The sequence below is a fragment of the Labrus mixtus genome, chromosome 9 (genome assembly GCF_963584025.1).
Source record: "Labrus mixtus chromosome 9, fLabMix1.1, whole genome shotgun sequence".
Taxonomy (NCBI): domain Eukaryota; kingdom Metazoa; phylum Chordata; class Actinopteri; order Labriformes; family Labridae; genus Labrus; species Labrus mixtus.
The window spans coordinates 26,970,378-26,992,503 of NC_083620.1; the positions used below are offsets into that span (position 1 = coordinate 26,970,378).

General features: G+C 41.6%; 1 protein-coding gene across 3 annotated transcripts in view; it reads left to right on the forward strand.

Moving 5' to 3' along the window:
- The first annotated feature begins 589 nt into the window (after positions 1-589).
- Positions 590-22,126, forward strand: part of pak1 (p21 protein (Cdc42/Rac)-activated kinase 1) — a 60,984-nt gene continuing 39,447 nt past the window's right edge. For 2 of the 3 annotated variants that reach the window (XM_061047193.1, XM_061047196.1), the window contains exons 1-2: positions 591-751; positions 16,530-16,592. The gene's annotated coding sequence lies outside the window, so the exon portion shown is untranslated. Of the gene's footprint in view, positions 752-16,529; positions 16,593-22,126 lie in introns of all 3 variants that reach the window. The other variant, XM_061047195.1, reaches the window with a different exon arrangement.

Consider the following 22,126-nt stretch of genomic DNA (forward strand, 5'->3'; position numbering starts at 1 on the left):
AGCACTTTGTATTGCATTTGATTTGAAAGGTGCTCTATAAGTAAAGCTTGATTGATTTATTGGCTGTGGCTCAGTTGGTCAGTCGTCTCTACACCGGAGGGTTTGGGGTTTGATCCCCAGCTCCTGCAGCAACATGTCCGATGTGTCCTTGGGCAAGACACTTAACCCCAAATGATTTATTTATGTTGCACTGCCATGTTACTAATTTAGAAAATATGACTCTTAAAATGTATCACATGTTATGTAAAATACGCATGATGAAATATACTATTGATAAATTCCTGCACATTTTAAGTTCGTTATCCTCTGACAGACAAACACCTGAATGCATCCTTCTTAGCCAGGTTTACAAGAAAGCTAGAATTTCAGAATTCCTCCAAGTGTCTGTGAACGCACCACCACTTGCTCTGCACTCACGAGCTGGCTGAAACCCGCCCCTGGGTTTTTTTTGCCGACTTCCTAACCAGCCAATAGACAGCAGGCGAAGCAGAGTTTAACCAATGAGGTGTCCGGAGAGGAGTGTAGGGGGCGGGTGTTTCTGTGCAGCAGGCTTCTCTGTGCATATCTAACAATAGCCTGGGATCGGCAAGTTTACTGTTAAAAAAAACCACCCAACCAGGAGGGCGACAGTGCGGAGCAGAGCCGAGCCGAGAGGAGAGCAGAGTTTGCCGAATACATGAGACGGTTTGTCCCGGTGTCGGAAATTATCACCCAACATCCTGGGATTTTTACATTTTCAACCATTCAAGTGGTAAGTGAGGCTTTCGACTTTATTTCTAAACCTGCAGTTTATCTCCTCATCTCCATTCCCCAGCAAGGCATGGTGCATTGTGAATTAGGTGCTCATTAGCCTGTGAATAGGAAGGGGTTAATGGATACTGTAGGCTGGGACCACACTATTATTCCCCCATTCTTTATCTACATCCATTTATTAACGCCCCCCCGGACTCCACAGGCCCCTCCAGTCCGCACACAGCAGACCTGAAGTCGGCCACGATGATGTTATAACAGTCGGAGGTGGATGGTGGTGGTGGTGTTTATTTTTTTATTACACCGGTTCCCTCCCAGTTCACCAGCTGGCTTGATAACATGGGAGTTTTCTCTGGAGGGTGAATATCAAATGAATGAATGAATGAATGGTTGACAAAAAAAAAAAAAAAATCCTGCCAGTTTTCTTACTTTTCCATTTATGAAATTTACCTCAAATGATTCATGATTCATGAGAAAGTCAGTGAATAATCAGAAACACTGCTGGCCTCTCACTTCACCCCTCACATTATTCCACAAGTGCTCTTTATGTCCGCTCATCTGATATGATAAGCTAATTGGTCTAATAGCCTAATTAAGGCGTGTCAACCAGAAACGAGCAGAATTTCCCTCACATCAAATACATGACCTGTAAAATGTTCCTGTAAATATGAGGTGACCAACACGTCTGCAGCAGTGAGTTCACAGGCACCTCATTGTGCTCTCTCTCTCTCTCTCTCTCTCTCTCTCTCTCTCACCTGCTGTATGTTTTAAGTTGCTGTGAACTTTCTTCCCTCAGTAATCTGCCTGAAAAGCTCTGGGACTCCTGTTTCCACATGGCTCAGCAGAAATCCCTGAACATGTGTGTGTGTGTGTGTGTGTGTGTGTGTGTGTGTGTGTGTGTGTGTGTGTGTGTGTGTGTGGATTCTGGAGATGTTTAGTGGCTTTGGCGATCTGCTGCATCTTATTGATTACAATCAGACAGGCTCTAGCTTCCATTTGGCATTTTTTATCACCTTTAAAGAGTTACTTTTCCTTCTCATTACTTCTTACTGACCACTCAAAATTGGCCCAGGCAGCTCAGCAGTCTTTCTCAGGGCTGAACTGGGCTGACGTTGCCCTTTGCTCCCTGCTATAAAAAAAAACTTTCCCCATCTTCTGCAAGACCAGTTTCCTGGATAATGAAAAGCTGTAATTTGCTAAAGCTGATTAAAAGTAGAGGCTGCTGAGAGATTTAGTGAATGAAACACACGTGCAGCCAGCACTGCTCCGATACAGTTTATAACCTCATATTGATGTTGTTTTTCTACAGAGTTTCTATCTGTGAAGGTTTCATATTATGGAGTAGAGAGGGGATTACTGCAGTCTGTGAAACGACGGAGTTGTTTATAAGCTTGTCACTATACAACACTTGAAGTTAGAAAACTTCTAGTACATCACTTGGACTCAAATCCACGATGAAGCTGATCATTGGTTGAAACATTTCTTTACATTTTAGGCTTTAAGAAGTTTTGTAATGAGAAAAAAACTAACCACAGAAAACGATCATCCCCCTGCTCTACTTTAAGTGTAAATGGTCAAACCCAGGACTCCACTTTCTTATGTTTGCATAGTTTTTTTCACGCTGTTAAATCAAAATTATTCTTTAATTTCAAAAGCATCCTGGAAGGACGAATTTAACATTCAAGTAAAGTTACTGAAACCTTCCCCGTTATTGTCCCCTGGATTTTAAACACAGCTTTTTCTGAGGTCTTTACATTATTATATTGCGGCAAGCACATTTAAGGTTAGAGTTAAATGTACCAAAAACTTTTCTCTCGGTTGTCTTTAAAAAATTTTAAATGTTGCTTGAGCGCTGTAAGTCTGCCAGCAGGGAAACATATTTAAAATGACTCCTAAAAAGTATTTCTGGTGTATAATGTTGACCAAAAAGGCATCTTTCTTAAGTATTGTTAGAAGGAAGGAGGCTTTTTTTTGACCCTCTGGTGAGTCTGGCATGTGTGTTGTGATGTTTCATAAGCAGCATCATTACCATTATAGGATTAAATAAATATGATTTGAGTTTGATTGCATGTGCAGCTGCTCACACGCGGTCATGCCAACCACAGGAGGGCACGGATTAATTAATGAAAGTTCACCACAAGGGCATCAGCCCTTCCAGTAATCCAGTGACGATCAGGGCAGTCCGGTTTTTCAAACTCGTGTCTGGTGTCGGTTCTCGTCTGATCAGAATCATGAATGGATTCCACATTTTAAAGTCTTTCTTGATGATTTAAAAACTCAGTTAAAGATGACAACCTGCCCTGCGTCAGATTTCCTGGTTTCAACACGGGCTGAAAGCGAGTTGAACCCATGGACTGGGTTATGGTCTAAGGGCACAGTTGTTACCATGGAAACCTGGGCGTGGCTTAGGGAGTGTTTTATGGCCCCCATAAGAAGCATGAGGCCACCCAGTTGTCGCCTTGACACCTCGGCAGCATGAAGGAGAGAGAGTAAGGCCGGGAGGAGTTAATGACCCATTTGGCTCCTGTGGCTTCGGGTTTGCGTGTGTGTGTGTGTGTGTGTGTAGGTGTGTGTGTTATAATTTGAGTGTGTGTTTTCCTTTTGGCCAGTCTTTCCCCTCTGTCTCACCTGTCATTGTATTTATTTTTAACCCCTGAGTCAGTTTGTTTTGGCTCTGTCAGGAATTAGACCTGCTGACCTACAGTACGACCTCTTTACTGCAGGGACACCCACACACACACACACACACACACACACACACACACACACACACACACACACACACACACACACACACACACACACACAGGAACACACTCTGTGCTTTATTCTTATCTGATTTCAGTCAACTCTGTTACTTATAATGAAGCCAAAGAGAGGAGGAAATCTCTTATTACTAAACCTCAGGGTTAAGTAAAAGGAATGCAAAATTTGTTGTTTTGCGGTAAATATTTAATTTGAAATGTTATTTTTAGTTTAAATACCTGTTTAGTCAGTATCTTTAGTTTAAAGGGTTAATAAAATGCTTATGAAGCCTGTGACTCACTGATGAATGGCCTTGCATTTGCAGTATTATGTACTGTATGTTATATAAGAGATAATGTAAAGTGAGCGGAGTGAGCTGGACCCCACGCAAACTTCAGGCTCTTCCTCGTCTCTCTCTGAAGAGCTTATTGGTTCTAACATCATATTTTTTACTTCCTCTTAAAAGTAGTCTGGAGCTCTGTCCATTGTGACGGTTAACTAACTGCCTTTTATTACTCACATACATTAAACTGAACATATTTATTATTACATTAACCAGGTTTGCATGGATCCATGTGTCTGTTGACATTTTCTTTTCTGTTCAGCGGTCTTTAAACATTGCTGATTCCTGTACTACTTTGTGGTACGGGTTTCTTTAATGAGCCATCTTCCTTTTTAGTAGATGTCTGTCATAGCATGCAGTTTCTATCCGCCTCACACCCAAACAGTAACCTCCGGTGTGGAAAAATGAATTCAATGTGGAAGTGCAAAATCCTGCAGTTTATTGAGTGTCCGCTTAAGGCCGGCACCAGGAGCCCCGGGGAGTCACATACACACCACTAAAAGCCAGTTTTTACAGTTGAAATGAACATGTTAACATCAGGGATGTTCTTTTTAAAAGATGTCTTCAGTTTATGTTGATTTCTTTTGGTTAGACGATTATGAAAAACTTGAGTTGTGTTTTAAAAAAAGGAACCTTTGTTATAGCAGATTTTGTTTGTAAAGCCTGGAAGAAAAGTGTACAGGGGGTGATTTAAAAAAAAAAAAGAACACATCGGTTTTGTTTTCTGAACAAGTCAAGTTATCCATAGTAAAGTACGAGCGGACCTGATTGACAGGCGGGGGCGGTGTAACGGTTCGTCAGGAGGCTTAAAACCGGCCCCATCTCCAGCTCTCTACCTGTTGGTTAAAGGGGAATATTAGAAGCGGTGTCCATCGACAGTAAATGGTTAATATGGCTGTAAAAACAAGGGAAGATTCCTGACTCCAGATTATGTAATTTAGCGAACTGGATAATGCTGATAGCCATAAATTCATAGTGTTCAGACATTAGAGTCATATTAAAACATTTTTCTAACTCAAGGGAGTGAAAAGTGTTTTTCCCTGAAATATCAAACTTTTGCCTCTAAGCAACATGAGGCAGAGTGAGCGGTGTGTTGCTAACATATTAGCAGACTGTTGCGTCTTTGAGGGGGTCCGTGATGCTTCAGGAGAAAACCCCAGGAGACCAATGATGAGGCTTCACTTCACTAACTTTCTTAACTCTAATGATTAAAAGGATTTCTGATTCATAATTAGCTCGATTATGAAGTGCAGATTCCTACAGCCAATAATGCACAAGCTTGCTCATTAAGATGGATATATATTTTGACACTCACTAACACGCAAAGCTTACCAACAGAAATAGTAATATTGGCTGTTGAGCAAGCCGGGAGCCTGCCAGCAGCTGAATAATGGATAGTCTGTGTGCCTGGAAGGCTGCTGGAGCTGCTCGAGCCCGGCGTCTAGACGAACCCCGACAGCACTGAACTACATGCACTCTCCTCCTGAAGACTGGCTGGATCCAGATGAAAGCTGTGCTCCTCCTGGATTGATTTTTTTTCCCCCTCTTCTTTTTTAAGTATTTTATCCGCTTCATTGATGTGAAAGCAGATGAAAGGGAGGGTGATGGCGCATCTCTAAGCTGTTAATAGTACGCTGCAGAATCAGAGAGACAGTCCTACTGCTGTTGGTGTAATTAGGATCTAACTTGCAGCGATAGGAGATACATTGAAATATTACAGACGACTCACTCTTAGTTAAATATCATCAAGGAAATCTGTTAGATTAGAGAGCCAGAAGAAGAAGAAGAAGCTGTTACACGTGGAGCGTCATTTAGGGTTCCCATCAGTGTAATTAAATCAGTTTTATGTCGGCACTCATACGTTCAGATGTGTTTGCTGCAGTCAGAAGCTCTTACTATCTCTTTTCCCATCGTGTAAGGCCTACATACTGTTCCCTCTGAAACACTGTACAACGTGTCTGAAACGTCTTTTTCTAGTTTTTATATCTGTGCTCTCCCCATATGAGGGTTGTCTTAAAACGACAATTATACATTTTGATGTGATACTAAAAGTCAAATGATATCTGCCTGTTTCCACACCACAGCAACAGAAATACAAGTCTTTATTAATGAGCAAACATTGCCATTAATCTCCTGCTCACCGTCTTAATTGCACATATTCATCGGCAACATTCAGTACAGAAACGCTGCCAATGAATATGTGCAATTTAGACCGTCTCCTCAGCTGCCTCCTCCTCTGTTCTCTGTCTGTTTGTAAGAAATATAAATGTCACTTTTGCATCTTTTTGAGACTCCAAAAGGGAAACCACAACTGCAGCATTTTACCAACCTGTGAGTTTGAATGAACTGCAGCTGTCCTCTCTCTTTAGTCGCAGCAGCTTTGGGTTAAAAATGACCGAAGATCTGTGGATTTTTTTAAGCTTTGGTACTTTTTCGACACTATTTTGATCATTAAAATGACGGACATTGTATATGGTTTTAAAGTGCATGAAGTACACACCTTAATATGAACATAGAAGGCTAGTTCCACAGAAACTGCAGCACAGGGCTGGTATGGATAATCAATGCCTAAACCTCTCTGTGGTTCAGTTTTTTCAGTTCCTGACCGTGGTCATGGCAGCCACAGAAACAGCAGAAAGGGAAACGATTCAGGATGTGACTTTACAGTCTTTGAGTCATACATCTAATGCAATTAATGTCTGATTGATGTTAGCAAGAATGTCACTGTTAAACTACATGATGAGAGTATAATAAAAAGCAGAAAGCACAGGCTTGTTTAGGGGTTGATGGGACCGAGTCAGTTGACCTGAATGATGGACATTTTAAGCTTCATTTAGTGGCAGCTCGTTCAAACCTTGGCAGAGATCCACACTCGCTGCTGTGAAGAGGACGTGATATCTTTGCTTTTTGTAGTGACCAAAACAACGGCAGCACATTTATATGTGATTTAAAGTTTACACATCATTCCTGTGTTCTTGAAGCACATGTCCTGGACCAGTGTGATCTCTGTGCTTGTACTGAACCTACTAAATTGTGATTTTTTTTGTCTGCTATTATCACAACATTCTTCATCATGCCCCCCCGCCCCTCCGACAGGGAAAGTCTCCTGTAATGAGGGACATGTGTGAACATAGAATTCAGGAGGATTTCAGGGGCCTGAAATTGACGAGTAATGTTCAGCTGTATGTGAAAACGGCTTAAGTAAATAAATATAAGAAATTGAAAGACAGGGTTTCAAAGGAATTATGAATGCCTTCTGATCTGGAAACACCTTGGAGGCGTCGTCCCACAGGAGGAGCTGGAAAATGTCGCTGTAGGAGAGGGACTAATGGGTTAACTTGCTTAGGCTGCTGCCACCACGACCCAACCCCAGATAAGAGGAGGATAATGGATGGATGGATAGTAAGAACATCGGAAGGAGGAGTAGGAATGGATACATAGATGAGCAATAAAATAAAAAAAATGCAATTCAACATGTGACCTCATATAAAAGTGAGTCTGTGTAAGCGAGTTTTCAGACTCTGATTGAGTGATTCTGCTCGCCTTAGGGGAACATTCAGCATCATAGTTTGAGGTTTAGGGCAACTGACCAAACTGCCAAACTTGTTAGTTATTTATAAAGATTTTTCCAGGCTTTTTTTTAGGACGATTCTACGTCCCAACTAAAATAATACTCAGAATCAATGCAAGAAAACATGAACCTGAACATGAACATATTAGGAAGGAGGACTCCTGATGGTGAAAAGGGACGAGGCTGAATGCCAGCTTCTTAAGATCTGATGTCATATGTGTGTGTGTGTGTGTGTGTGTGTGTGTGTGTGTGTGTGTGTGTGTGTGTGTGTGTGTGTGTGTGTGTGTGTGTGTGTGTGTGTGTGGGGTGTGTGTGTGGGGTGTGTGTGTGTGTGTGTGTGTGTGTGTGTGTGTGTGTGTGTGTGTTAGTGTTAAGAGACCAAGAGACCAGAGACATATGGTGGAGGAACCACCCACTCATTGGGCCAACCACACCTTTCAGTAACACACACACACACACACACACACACACACACACACACACACACACTCTCTCTCTCAGACTCACACACACACACACACACACACATTTTCTTTTAATCCATCCTTTCCCAGTAGCACATGCATACACCTTTATACACAAAAGCAACTAAAATCATTCGGTGTGTGTGCGTGTGTGTGTGTGTGTGTGTCAGAGGGGGATAAATGAATCATATCCAGTGAAAGTAGGTCTACTATTGTAGAGGAAGGTTGTGTGTCACACCTCAGTCATGCAGTCCACTCAGATCAACCAACTGTGTGTGTGTGTGTGTGTGTGTGTGTGTGTGTGTGTGTGTGTGTGTGTGTGTGTGTGAGTCTGAGAGAGAGAGTGTGTGTGTGTGTGTGTGTGTGTGTGTGTGTGTGTGTGTGTGTGTGTGTGTGTGTGTGTGTGTGTGTGAGTCTGAGAGAGAGAGTGTGAGTGTGTGTGTGTGTGTGTGTGTGTGTGTGTGTGTGTGTGTGTGTGTGTGTGTGTGTGTGTGTGTGTGTGTGTCGGGCTGAATATTTCAGTGCTGAGGTTTTGCATTCACACCCTGCAGCCTTATCCAACAAGAGATTGTGTGTGTGTGTGTGTGTGTGTGTGTGTGTGTGTGTGTGTGTGTGTGTGTGTGTGTGTGTGTGTGTGTGTGTGTGTGTGTGTGTGTGTGTGTGTGTGTGTGTGTGTGTGTGTGTGTGTGTGTGTGTGTCTGTGATTACAAAGTGTTTTTGTTGGACATTGTATGTCTGCAGGGAGATGAACACATGAGTGTGTGATGTAGAAGATGACTGAGGAGACCCTGTCTGCACCAACTGTCAGGACGTTTACATGCAGTTATAAAGTCGATTTATTCTGCATGTTAATCCGACTAAAAAGGAATTTTAAAATACTTAAATAAAGACGTTGGTCAGACTAACATCGTTCTAAGTTATAGTTCTCAAAGTTGCACACCTAGAAAATATGATTGGGGGTTGATTTCTGTGTGTTCCAAAGTGCCTTTGTCGGGCTTTGAACTCAAGTTGAATAGCATTTATGCATAACATATATAGCAGAAGTAGCGTTGTTGTCTGCCTTCAGATATCACTCCAGGATAGAGGGATAGCGTGCATCACATTGTACCAAATGTCAAGTGTAGAGTATGTATGAAATACACAAAGCTCCATCCAGTAACTAACTGAAAAGCAGGGATATCTCCCCCAACGTAGCAGATTCTTACATCAATAAATCGTTTTCCCCCGGTGCTTGTATACTGGGACAAGGACAGTAATCTAATGGCCTGATCGAGCTGTAACCATCGTGCCACTTACCTATGCACGGAAAAATACTGAGTGATTGGTCAACCTACACACACACACACACACGCACGGACAAGACGAAAGGTTCCATACTGAAGGTTTCTTCTCTCCAAAAAAAAAAATGTGATTACCTGGGGAGTGAAGCATGGGGGAGTGCGCTGGCTGGCGAGCTTTGTAGGTGGTGAGGCGGGTTGGCAAAGTTAAGGTCATGTAAACAGGGGAAATAGTTGTGTGAGTTAGGGAGGCAGACAAACAGGTACGTTGTTCAAGCTGGCAAAAGTCTGAACTAGAGTTGGACTTGTGACACAAACGACCTATATATCGCACAACAAGCCGGCAGAGACTTACAGTCAGAGCACGGTGCTAGTCAGAGATGTTGAGTGCTTGATAGCAGGCAGGTTTTGGTGATTGGTGAGGTGTACAGAGTGAAGGAGACACACCAAGCACTTCATACTCTGAAATAAACAAACACCACAAACTCACAGGCAAACAGACTGTGACAAAGTCAAGAAAACTTGACTTTAAAAGTGCCAAAGTAAAACTGAATTAAGGGCACTAAAGAGTTAACATGAGATGATTTTTTAGATGTGCACAAAAAAATCCATACATAAGTCATACTTTCTGCCAGGGCTCGATGTAGTCATTATTTTCATTATTGATTCATCTTTCAGTTGGTACTAAAATGAATCGTTTAGTTTTGTGAATGTTAGAAGCTGCTGCTGCCTATCACAGTTTCCCAGAAGCCAAAGTGACATTTTTAAATGTCCTAATTAATCAATAAATGTTGGCCACACGGTTAGAAGTGAATGTAGGTCTGTGTCAGTCGTACCCACACTGACATATTCAGAGCTACAACTTCTATTTTTCTGTTTCTGGTTCTTCTTCCTCAGCTGTGAGAAGGGCGAGCTCCAACAATGTGATGACCTATCATCATGGTATTTCAAAATGCCAGCAACATGTATCATTTTTACTGATATCACCGAGCCGTCTGTGACTACAAACATGCACAATTTGTAGTTTCTCTCTCTCTCTCTCTCTCCTGAAGTCTGTTTTTTCTCTCTTTCTTCTCCTCTTCATCCCTCGTTCTTTCCTTTCCTTCCGTCTATCTGACGTAACCAGTGAAGCAACTATAACACTGTTATCTATAAATATCCCTTCATTTCTCCGACTGTCAAACTGAGGAAATCTCTCGTATGTGCTCGTTCACCTCCTCCCAGCTTCTAGTTACATTTTCATCTCTCTGCTGTGTTTGCTGGAGGCGTTCTTTTACTTTCTATCTCTTTCTCAAACTAAAAAGCACAAGGGATTTAAAACATTCAAATGAAAGGATTTGAATTATGAAACTGATGCACCGTCAAAAGTGGCAGAGTGAGAGTTTGACAGCGTCTTTTTAAGGTTTATTTAGAGATTGGACAGAGGATAGAGTCAGAAGTCGGGGAGAGAGAGTGAGGGGATTGACATGTGGGAAAGGAGCCACGAACCTGGGACTCCAGCCCCCGCACATGGGGCGTGTGCACCAACCGTTAGGCCACAGGCACCCCCTGACAGTGTCTTGTTTTGTAGATGCATTTTGTAGCTAACCAACTGGTTACAAGTTAAAGTATAATCCTGGACCGCTTCAGTGAAGGGATTTGTTTCCTGTGTTGTTGTTTGGGGCACATGTTGCTTCAGTGGTTTGTTTCCTCTCTCTTCTAACACTAAAAGAACGAGTGGCTGCAAATCAATACAAAGTTACACTGAGTGATTCCCTTTATCCAGTGATGAAACATTTTCCCCCTGATGTGAGCAGCCCTCTGCAACAGGACAACGCCCCAATCCGTGCAGCCGAGGGGCTCACTGAAAGTTTGATGAAGTAAAAAAAAAAATCATTTCTACGCTGAAGTCGTTACAGGCACCAGATTTAAACCCTGTTCAACTCCTGTGTCAGATTTGCCTCCCAGATGATGTGATGTGCACTCTGACCACATCACTAAAAAAAACAAACAAAGGACTTTTCTTAGCAACAAAATGATGTTTCATTGCTGGAGTAAAAGGTGGGAAAGACGGCTGTGCTGTCCAAACACCTTTCAAAACGCTCTGCATATGGAAGGTGTTTGATCCAAACTTCACAAAAAGCCCAAATTCTCTAACTTGACTCTTCTCCTCTGTCACCCCCAGTGGTGGAACGAAATACCAAACTAGATATTGCTGCTTTTTTTTTTACCTCTCTGTTAGTAACAAGTGCAAAGCATCTTCTGTGACTGCTTTGAACATATTCATGACATCAACAAAAGAGTGGAGAAGAACATACTGGAGAACAGAAATGATAATGAAGCTGTTTCCCCGCTCGCTTGCTGGGAATTTTCCTTCATATTTCCTGCTGCTCATATTCATATATCAATTTACTAGGCGGCTTTCAGGAAATTTTTGGGGTAAAGTCGGAGTGAAAGATTTTTCTGTTTGCGTTCAAACAGCTCGTCTAAAAAAAAGTTTCCAGGAGTTTTGTTCTCGTGTGAAAGCCTAAAATGTTTGGCCTTAAAGTTTGATTAGCTTTGACGTCTGAAGAAGAGTGTGAAACAATAAGTGAGGAAGACATCAGTGAGATCAAAATACAAGCAGTAAATCTGCATGTTTTCTGTGAATCCGCTGTGTGTAGAGGTGACCCTGCGTTACACCTTATCTTTACAGAGATGTTACTCCTCCTGTACACACTCTCTCTTTCAGAGATTGAAAGATTTTGTCAGGTTTGTTTGCTCTGCATGTCTCCTTCTGTTTTTTTTGTTTGTCACTCCGCATCATCCACCGCTGTCATTCTCTCAGTCTCTCTCCCATCTTGCCTTTTCCTCAGGGGAGATGTTTCATGTTGTGTTCTCACCTCCGTTTTTAAAGACAGCTGGGAACAGCGGCATCCGCCCTCGCACACAAACACACTCCAAATTTTAAAGGAGGCCAGTGGAGCACGTCGGGCTGCCCTCTACATGCACCCTGTCCCTCTGTTGCTGTTACGTCAGAGGGAAAGAATAAGGGTCAGGTTTTTTTTTTTACAGTATAAATGAAACAAATTAACCCTTTACCCCCCCCCCCCCCCCTTTTTTTTTTTTTTTTTACCAAGGCTACAGGTATATTTTAGGGCAAGAATTCTTCTGTTATTAATTCAGATTTATTCAAATGTGAATATTTGTTATTTAGATTTTTTTAACGACCTTTGCCCTCTCTGAATGAATTCTGAATATCTTGGACCAACAAATGTAACAACTAGCAAACTATGGTGGCTATTTTTTTGTACACTTTTTCAGACACTTGATAGTAAATTCACTTATATTATTAAGATCACATTTTGCATGTTAATTGATGGTTAATATGCGTCATTAGTAACACTGATAACATTCCTAAACTCAGATCTATTACTCAAAAATATGCAACTAATGCTGTAAGAACTCGAACAGATTTTCATGTTGTTACTTTAAGGATCCCTCATAGTTTCATGTTGATCTCAGCCAGTGTTCACCCGATAACGGGAAGCTATGCAGGAATAATCAGTCCTACTCTCACGTTTGTCGTCCAAACATCACACACAGAAGAAGCCTGACTTATCGTGTGTGTGAGTGTTTAACCGCACAGATGAGACGGACAGCCTGCTGGGGTGAAACAAAGCCGGTTAAGAGAGCAATACTTTGGATCTTCAGGCTGATCTTCATGTTGCTGTGCTTGTTGATGCTTCAGCCTTGACTTGAACAGACTAAGCTGATTTGGAGCTAAACCTGTTCGATCTGTTCTGATGATAGGGCGGCTACAACTGAAGCTAAATGTGTAGCAGCAGTATGAATAAGTCTGTTAATAATTACAAGTCAGCACACTATGCTTTGTAATGACTTTAAATTCCTTTTTGCATATGTTTGCTTTATTGTGACACTAATCTAAATCCCAAATAAAGACTGGAAGTGTATCATTTTCAAACATTAATCTGACAGTTATTCTCTTTAAAGTCTCACAAATGTCAGAAAATGTAGTTTGCCCATCTTTTCCACAGTCTGAGGAGATGTTGGGAACAGGATAAAGCATACAATTTTGACATTAGATATGATGAAACCAGAGGATGTTTGACATCCACTGTGGTTCAGTGGTAGAGTTCGTTGCCTGTCAGCTGGGAGGTTGGGGCGATGCTTTATCCCCGGCTCCAGCAGCCACATGTCGAGGTGTCCTTTGGCAAGACACTGAACCCCAAATTGCTCCGTCTGCTACATCATGTGAATGTGAGTGAATGGATTATGGGCAGGTGGGTACTTTACATAGCTGCCTCGACCATCAGTTTGTAAATGTTGGGTGAATGCAACATGTAGTGTAAAAGCAGCTTTGAGTAATCAGAAACTAAAATCCTAGTCCAAGTCCATTTACCATATTTTCCTTATTAAATGATCATTATTTAGTCTGGGTTAATTTTCTAGATGGATCCTTTCAGCTCTTCTCAAAATCTCCTCATATCACAAATATCATTCCTGCTACCCGTCCTACCCGAGACATGAAGCGAGAAGTACATAAAATGAACTAAATTAGCACAAATATGACATTAAAGAAAACACTTTTAGGAGCCTTTTGGGTGCTAAAGAATATATTTAGGGGGCGCTGGTGGCCTAGAGCAGGGGTTCTCTAACTTTTTTGGCTAGTGTACCCCCTTTCAGAATTTCTTTCAGCCAAGTACCCCCTTTGTCCGGCCAAGAACATTTTTCAGGAAATAATTTGGGAAAAGAACATGAATAAATTGATGTATGTGGTCTTCATACATTCATACATAATGCAAGCTATATCATAAATGAATATCCTCAAATTGGAAATAATGCACTATTAAATGTTGAATAGAGAACATATGCTGTTAATTAATTTGTCTTTAATCAGTGAATGGATTTTCCTAGAAATCATTATATTGGTTTGTTGTGGTGCAACTGTTTTTAACGACATCTGTCATGTACCCCTTGCAGTACTCCCTCGTACCCCTAGGGGTAAACGTACCCCCATTTGAGAAACACTGGCCTAAAGGTTGGTCAACGTGCCCCATGTTCAGAGGCTGTAGACCTGTGGCGCCTTTGCTTTCCCACATGTCATCTCCCACACTCTCCAAATCTAAGCACCGTCCTGTCCCTGCAATCAAAAGGCATAAATAAAGCCCAAGAATATATTTAGTTTGTCTTCACAGCTTGATTTAAGGCGCTTAAAGTCGTCTAAAAACTGTCTTTACCTGCAGCTCTGAGTGTTGCCTGAACTCATCAGTCTGTCAGATGATGATTTGTATGTCTGTGACCTGCAGCTCACCTTTGCTCAAGCTTAGATAGTTGATCTATAATTAGCTAAGGCTAAAGCTGTGTCCACTGTCACTTTCATTCTGTGTGTGTATGTGAGAGGTGAAGGTGAAACAGCTGGAAAATCTCGCATTAGCCTGTTGGTAATGAGAGTTTAGCGACACCTCAGTAAGCCATAAGCTCATTTGCGTAACCTTCTGGCTGCTCGTAGTACACTTTACTTGTGTGTTTGTGTTGCAGGTGTGTAGGTAAGCAACACAGGTAAAAATAGCAACACACACAGCTGACAACATGTAACATGAGCCTGCATTTATTGTAGTTAATCAAATCGTTAATGAGCCATTATCTGGAGCTACATGAGCCTGATTTTCTGGCTCCCGTGTGTGTGTGTGTGTGTGTGTGTGTGTGTGTGTGTGTGTGTGTTTGTTCTCACAGTAAGTTGTGAATGTGTGGACAGCTGCTTGGCTGTCTCTCTCACCTCCTGCCCTCCTCCTGTGTTTCCTCTCTCTCTTTGTTCAGTGTTGTCTGAGCCCCCGACGACACCAACACGCTGCGTACACACAAACAGCTTCCTCCTCATTATTAGACAGCAGACTGGTTGTTTGATGGCATGCAGAAGAAAAATGCCAATAAATGAAGACACATTTTTCATTTTTTTTGTGTGAATGGGATTGTTTCAACACATGCAGCAAAATTCAAATACTCTTTTTAAAAGTTTGCCATCCACATTGTCCATGCAGGCCGGTCTAATTCTTTCTAACTGGGTAGAGCGACCTGTCTTTGTGCATGGAGCATCGACTGTATAAAACATGGACGTAGTCTCAGCGACGTCACCCAATGAATTCTGCAGCAGAGTTTTGAAGCCCATCAATGGCCGTCAGTATATTGTAAATGTCCTCAAACCAACTTTTGGTCACCCTAGAAACAGGAAAAGAGGTGGAATTGAGGTGGGCCTTAAGCCTCCTGGCAGACCAGTCAGATCAGCCATGTTATGAAAAAATCCCCCTCCCTCCTGTGTGGAACCAGAATCTAAAGAAACAAGCTATTCAGACCAAAACCATTGTTTACGAGATTTAAGATTTACCTTTATTGATCCCTGCAAGGGGAAATTTCAGTTTTTACATTCTGTAGTCATGCAACACACACATGCACACAAACAGGATCCTATGGACATGCACTGATGGAGAGATGTCAGAGTGACGGAGCGGCCCACAGCAGGCGCTCCTGAGCTGGTGGTGGGGAGGGGGTTTGGTGCCTTGCTCAAGGGCACCTCGGCAGTGCTCAGGAGGTGATCTGGCACCTCTCCAGCTACCAGACCAACTTCTGTATTTGGTCCGCACCGGGACTTGAACCGGTGACCCTCCAGTTCCCAACCCAGGTCCCTACAGACTGAGCTACTGCCGCCCCCCAAATTTTTTTATTTTTTTTAAATTTTTTTTTATTTTTTTACACCAGGCTGTATGCTTTTTTAAAAAAAATGTTTAATGTCAAAACGGTTTTAATGTGGCTTCGGGGGCTTTTGGAGTCAGACTGAAGTGGAGACTTGAAGAACTGCAGTTTTTTTGCACTTCTGCATTAGCTCAGTTTTCAACACTGGAGGTTTTCCACCTGGGCATGGAGACAGTGTATTGTTGAAAATGGAAAATGTTCCCTCAAGGTTAATGGCACAATTTTGTACATACTCTACGCTTTACTTTTGGTACAAATGTGATGCATGCTATCTCTTTGAGCTTATTGTGATGTCCAAAGGAGATTCTGCTATTCTATGTATGTCTGCTGGGGACTGTGGAGCGTGTGCAGAATGCCTAGTTAGCCTAGATGGAGTTTTCTAAATGCATGTAAAGGTACTGACAGTTTTATCAGATCACATTATTTCTACTTCTGAGGAGAAGCGAGGATCTCAGCAGCACAGACATCACTACGATATTTACTCAAAATAAATTGAATATTCCAAGTTACACTGTTTCCTGTTTTGTAGAATGATTTGTTCCTGTGTCCTTTAAGAGCCTGTGGGTGTGAATTTAATAGCATTAATTGAGGTTTATAAGAGAGAGTGATGAACAGTGTGTTAACAGGTGTCTCTCTCTGTTTGTGTGCAGGCTGCAGGTGAAGCTGTCTCTTTGTCTTCTGTGAGAGGAGCGACTCAGACGCGACACTAACAGGTGAGCTCGGCTGGTTTCAAATGTGAGTTCTGTGCCTCAGTGGCGCTGTGGCTTACTGTGAATAAAGTGGATGTACTTTAGCTCTAATAAATACAAATTTTATCTGAAAATGTGGGAATTATATATAAACACTTTGATAATGAGAACCAAGCTTAACTGAGCCTGAATTGTCGTTTATGATAATAATTGTTTTTTGTTTTTGTTGTAACTTTATCTGACATGAATTGAAACGGGCAACACGATACTTCCCCAGAGATCGTGTATTGCAATGGAATTTCTGGTGTTTCTTTAGTTCAGATCCTTACCCTCCGGTAAAGGTCAGTCGCTCCATAAAGTTTATTGCATTGACAGTTGCAGCCCTTTGTTAGAGGGTTTGCGTGCGGGCATGGCTTTTTTTTGTGAGCAGCCAGTTTTCGTCCTGTACCATTTTCTTATATGGAAACATGCCCAGATATACCGTTACATAAGATAAGACTTTTATTCCAAATATTTGCATAATCACTTGAGCACTGGCCTGCAAATATGAACCAATTAAAGGATAATTTTAGTTCAGCTCTTGCATATATTCATTCCAACCCTCTTTCCATATCTCCTGATGAGATTAGATCATTAGACTTATTTGGTCTTTGATTTTGTATGCATCCATGAATATGTCAACCAACGTAGGCTCCATCTCCCTGAAGACATGTCGAGAGATTTTTTTTCCCAAGTGTGTGTTTTCAGGATATGTTGTTTCTTAAACATATAGGTTGGTAATTTAATCCAGAATAGACTTTTTATTATATCCGTTAAAAGGTCTTCACACCCCAACAGCTGTCAATAAATCCTGTAAAAACTCTGATCTATAACTAACACGAGGTCAGGATGGAAAGTACCAATCAAATGCCCCTCAGGCTTCCTGTGCGTACTCCAGGTTTAACGGAGGAAAGCTCAGATTCAATGACCACTGCCACGGTTACTTTAACCCCCCTCGCCCTGCAAGAAAGGAAAGACAGAAGCAGAGAATGCTGTGATGAGAAAGAGTTTGGATGAAACACGAGGACAAACCAGAGGAAATAGTCATAAAACTTTTCAGCTATGGCGACAACGGAGGGAGAGGGAGGGTCTACAAAAAGTCAGCAGCTGTCTTTCTGTTGCCATGTTTGTTTTTTACATTCAGTGTGATAATGTTTGATGTTTTCATACTCCTCAATGAACGCTGATGAAGGCCTAGCGTCGACATGCGTCTGTTGCTGTTGTTGAATTTGAATTTATTTATTTGAATAGGGACAATGCAATTTAATATAATTTCAATACAAAGCATGAAACTGATGTGCTGCATAAAGAGTTTATAGCTGTTGCTAATTTCCAACTCGTGTCCCCAGTTGGGCCTTTGTGTAAACAAACAGATTAAAATGTACAACATTCAGTTACATAAAACCCCATAACACGATATGAGGATACATTTAAATACATGTACAACAATACAAATGCTATAAACCAGTTTAAAATAAAGTTTGAAGATACTAATTAAAAGTGGATACAGCTCTGGCTTGCTTTGAGCATTTCACCTGTTTTGTAAAAGATTTTAAGTCCGAGATTAATTTTATTTGTGTTCCAGAGTTTGCAGCCTTTGATGGAGAAGGCTGATTGACCAAACGTAGATCTACGATGTTGTATGCTACAGTTCCCATTCATAGTGCTTCTTGTTACCCTGTTTCCGTCCTGTTTTTGAACATATCTGGAGTTGTTGCTGTTGTTCCTTACCCGGAGTAAAGAAACCTAAAGGACATTTTTGTGTGCTGACTTTTTGTCTCTTTTTATACTGCTGAATGAGACATGAGGTAACGCAGTTGAATGAAGGAGAAAGCAATGTGCTCCGCTTATGGAGCACACCCGTGCATGTGGGTGGCGTTGTGTTTGAAGGAGTCCAGCGGGTGGGTTTAGACGGAGCCCTGAGGAGATGTTACTTTTTAATCTTTCTACCTTTCCAGAATTACAAACCCTGCCTTTAAATGTCTGCCAAAACCAAGCTACAGCCTCGTATTGGTTTGTCTGCTAGCTTTGGAATGAGTTATTTCTCAAAGAGTTATTGTTGTCTTCTGGGGATATTTGACTTTCATTTCAGTATAATTTCCTTTAATGGACATTTTGGAGCCAGTAGCAGCTTGAAGACAAACTCACAAACCAGTAAATGAGTCTTTGTTTTATGTGTTGTTTTATCCTCGATCATGAGCTCGTCCTCGGTCACTTCTTGCAGCAGTGGTTGTCATTGCTCTGCAGCGGGTTAGCCCCGCAGACACACCGTTCATTAGATCATCTGTCGTACTAAAGACTCGTCAGTGCTGCGGCTCACTGAGGGAAACCAGAGGGGTTTCACATTATGTAAGTCGACTGTAATGGGATTCTGCTTCTTCGGCCTGATGGTTCCCAGCATGCACTGCGACCTCCATTATTTATGGGGTTGCCATGGTAATGGGGCTGGGCAGGGAAAGAGTCTGACAGCTGGGAGATCAGGGATGCAGACGGACCCCACCCCCATGCATACATACATACCCCAGCACACCTGTGTTTGTGTGCGTGTTTGGGGGTGGGGTTTACTGCGCTCGTGAGCATAGACGCCGAAGGGTTTGCCATGCATTTTTAATAAACTGCGTTATTGTGTATGCAAGCTTTGAATGCCTCTGAGTGTGTGTGTGTGCTGGAAACATTGTGTTAGTGTGTGTGTTGTACACGTGCAGGCCCACAAAGGGGTGGAGGAATCTTCTCTTAGGGTTTATCTTCTTCTGTGATTTTGTGATTTATTTTACCTACAAACTCGTGGCACTTTTATTGACTGTAACAAAGAGTAAAAGTAGTCGCTCTGATGTCATCAAATGCTCAACTGAAGCCTTCAATTTTCTCTTTTTGCCCATTGCAATTTAGCCAATTTTGTTGTTTTTTTTAATAGAAATCATGTTCAGCTGAAGTGCCTGATTATTTCTCCTTTGTAATGATGAAGGTGGCCACACCCTAATGGATTAGATACCCTGCTTTATCATCTTTTTTACTGTAAACGGGACAATAATTTACCTTTTTTTATAAATCATAAATGTTTAAATGAAAACTTGAACCTATCAATTGAGACCATAATCAGAAGGAAAATATTAACTGAGGAAATAAATCAGCTGAGAACTAGGTTTATTTCCCTTATACTTCTTTACAGTCAGACCTCTTTCTGCAACCGATGGTGCCCCCCTGCTGGCCATTAAAAAGAATGCAGGCACTAAATCAGACCTGGAGGTGTAATCTACAAGTTATTTATACACTTTAAACTGCTCATTTGTGTGTTGAATACAAGTGAAACAGTTTATTCCCCTGACAAATGTGATTATTTTATTGTTTTCAAATTGTCAAACTTTAAGCAATCCACTCCTGTGTGTGTGTGTGTGTGTGTGTGTGTGTGTGTGTGTGTGTGTGTGTGTGTGTGTGTGTGTGTGTTAACATTTTGAGACAGGTGTATCACCGCTTTCAAGTGTGGGTAATTTGAAGCTGATGGATTGTGTGTGTGTGTGTGTGTGTGTGTGTGTTTCCGTCTTCAGGGCTGGGCTGAGATAAACACAACCATTGAAGACTCACATTACACAAAGACAGACAGGCAGGCGTACACATCACACTGAAGACACACATCATACTGTAGCTTATTGTTTATATGTACAGCCCAATCAAAGACACACAGACACTAAGAAAGAAGTCGACACACACTCTCTCTATGTGCACATTAAAGCAGACATAGTGGCACACACAGACACACACACACACATTGAAAAACTCTCTAGTTTTAAATATTTGTTGAGTTGTTGTATTTTAATCTTATTGCTTCTTCTTTGACCAGAATGTCTTATTTTAAGTTGTTGCCACGCTGCTGGGGCTTTTGGAAGAAAACACAGATTTCAGCGTGGGCTGCCTCTGAAGACTTCCTTCTCATATCGATTTGTCTGATAATTATGCATGATTGACCTTTTATTTAACCAGGAAGTCCCATGAGTAGCCGTCTCTTTGGCGGTATCCTAGTGTCATGGCTCACAAGTTACAGTCTAACTAAAATAAAACAAGAAGGGAATGCAGAGATCAGAGCAAGACAAGGATTAAATCAAACTCAAATGAAGCAGTAACATTTGCTGTTATATTCACTTTCCCTTCATGCACCTGAACTTTAAAAAGTTGTGTAAAATTTATTGTGCCTGTCCGAGGATTAAAGTACCTCAGCATAAACAACTGGAACCTTGTAGGAAAAAATCACCTGATGACATCTGGAGGTCCATGCATGGAGATCTTAAAGCTCCTGTGAGGTGTTTTAACTGGTCATGAAATAGACTGAAATTAATTCTGATGCCTCTTTATGTCCTACAAAGAAAACAAGACCATCAGCATTAATTCCCTAAAGTTCTTTAATGCTCGTTACCACTAGTGTAGCTTTCAGATCAAGTAGGGCACACTCACAACAACACATGCATGGCTTCATGTTATCATTAAGCGTGCTCAATTTACAAGACTGGCCGACTACATAAATAAGTCCCTGTCTGCACACTGGAGAACAACACCAAAGACGTAATTGCAACTTTACTGACTTTGTGGCTTATTTTGAGTAATTAAAGTCAGAAACACTCAGAGATTACTTGATAATGGAAGATGGGGATCAATTATACTTTATGTCCATGTTTTGTGCTCGTGCATTCGCAACTGTACCGTGCCGAAGCACACTTCTTCCATCCCTGCCAGGGCCGAGGAAGTGTACCGAGTCTTAGCATGGACAGATAAACAAACTGGACTCTGGGGGGTCAAATGTGGGATCGGTAAGGATTGCCTTCAATGTGAGTGCGCCCTAAGTTGTAGCTTGCTGCAGAAACAGCCTCTGTTAACATTTACCACAGAAAAGATTCACAATGATGAGTGATATATTTAACCTTTAAAAGACAGCAGGAGGATGTTTTAAGTTACTGAAATCTATCTAGGCACAAACGGGACGAGATCAGCAGAGAGATGAGATGTAACACTTGCGTCAAAAAGTGTTGCAAACAAAATGTTACAGACAGGAGCTTCAAATGAACTCAAATATAAAAGACAGATTGACGAGTAGGTCGATATCTTTCTAAATTACTTGGTACTATTTTCTGTGTATTAATTAACGGTTCAATCTCAATATAAAAGGGGGAGAAAGAGTGGACGCTCATGCAGTGTTTCCAGTGAAAAATGGTTTTGTGTAAATTCCAGTGGACTCTTGTTGCTCCTCAGCTTTCTTTCTATTCTTTGATCCCTCGCTCTGGATTCCCCTTTGGCCCCCACTTGCCCCCTTCACTCTCTCTCTCTGTCAGTGTTTCTCTCTCCTCATACTTTTGTGTTCTTTCAGCGTGTCTCTCGCTCCTGCTGTTCCACTTACTCTCTGTTTTACACTTTTTGTCCCATTTGGCTCATTGTTGGATCACTCGGACTGGACCGATTCCTCATTTTTATTCCTTTTTGTTATTTCTTTTTTGCTTCTCCTGCACTCACATTCTCATGATAAATAGATGTAA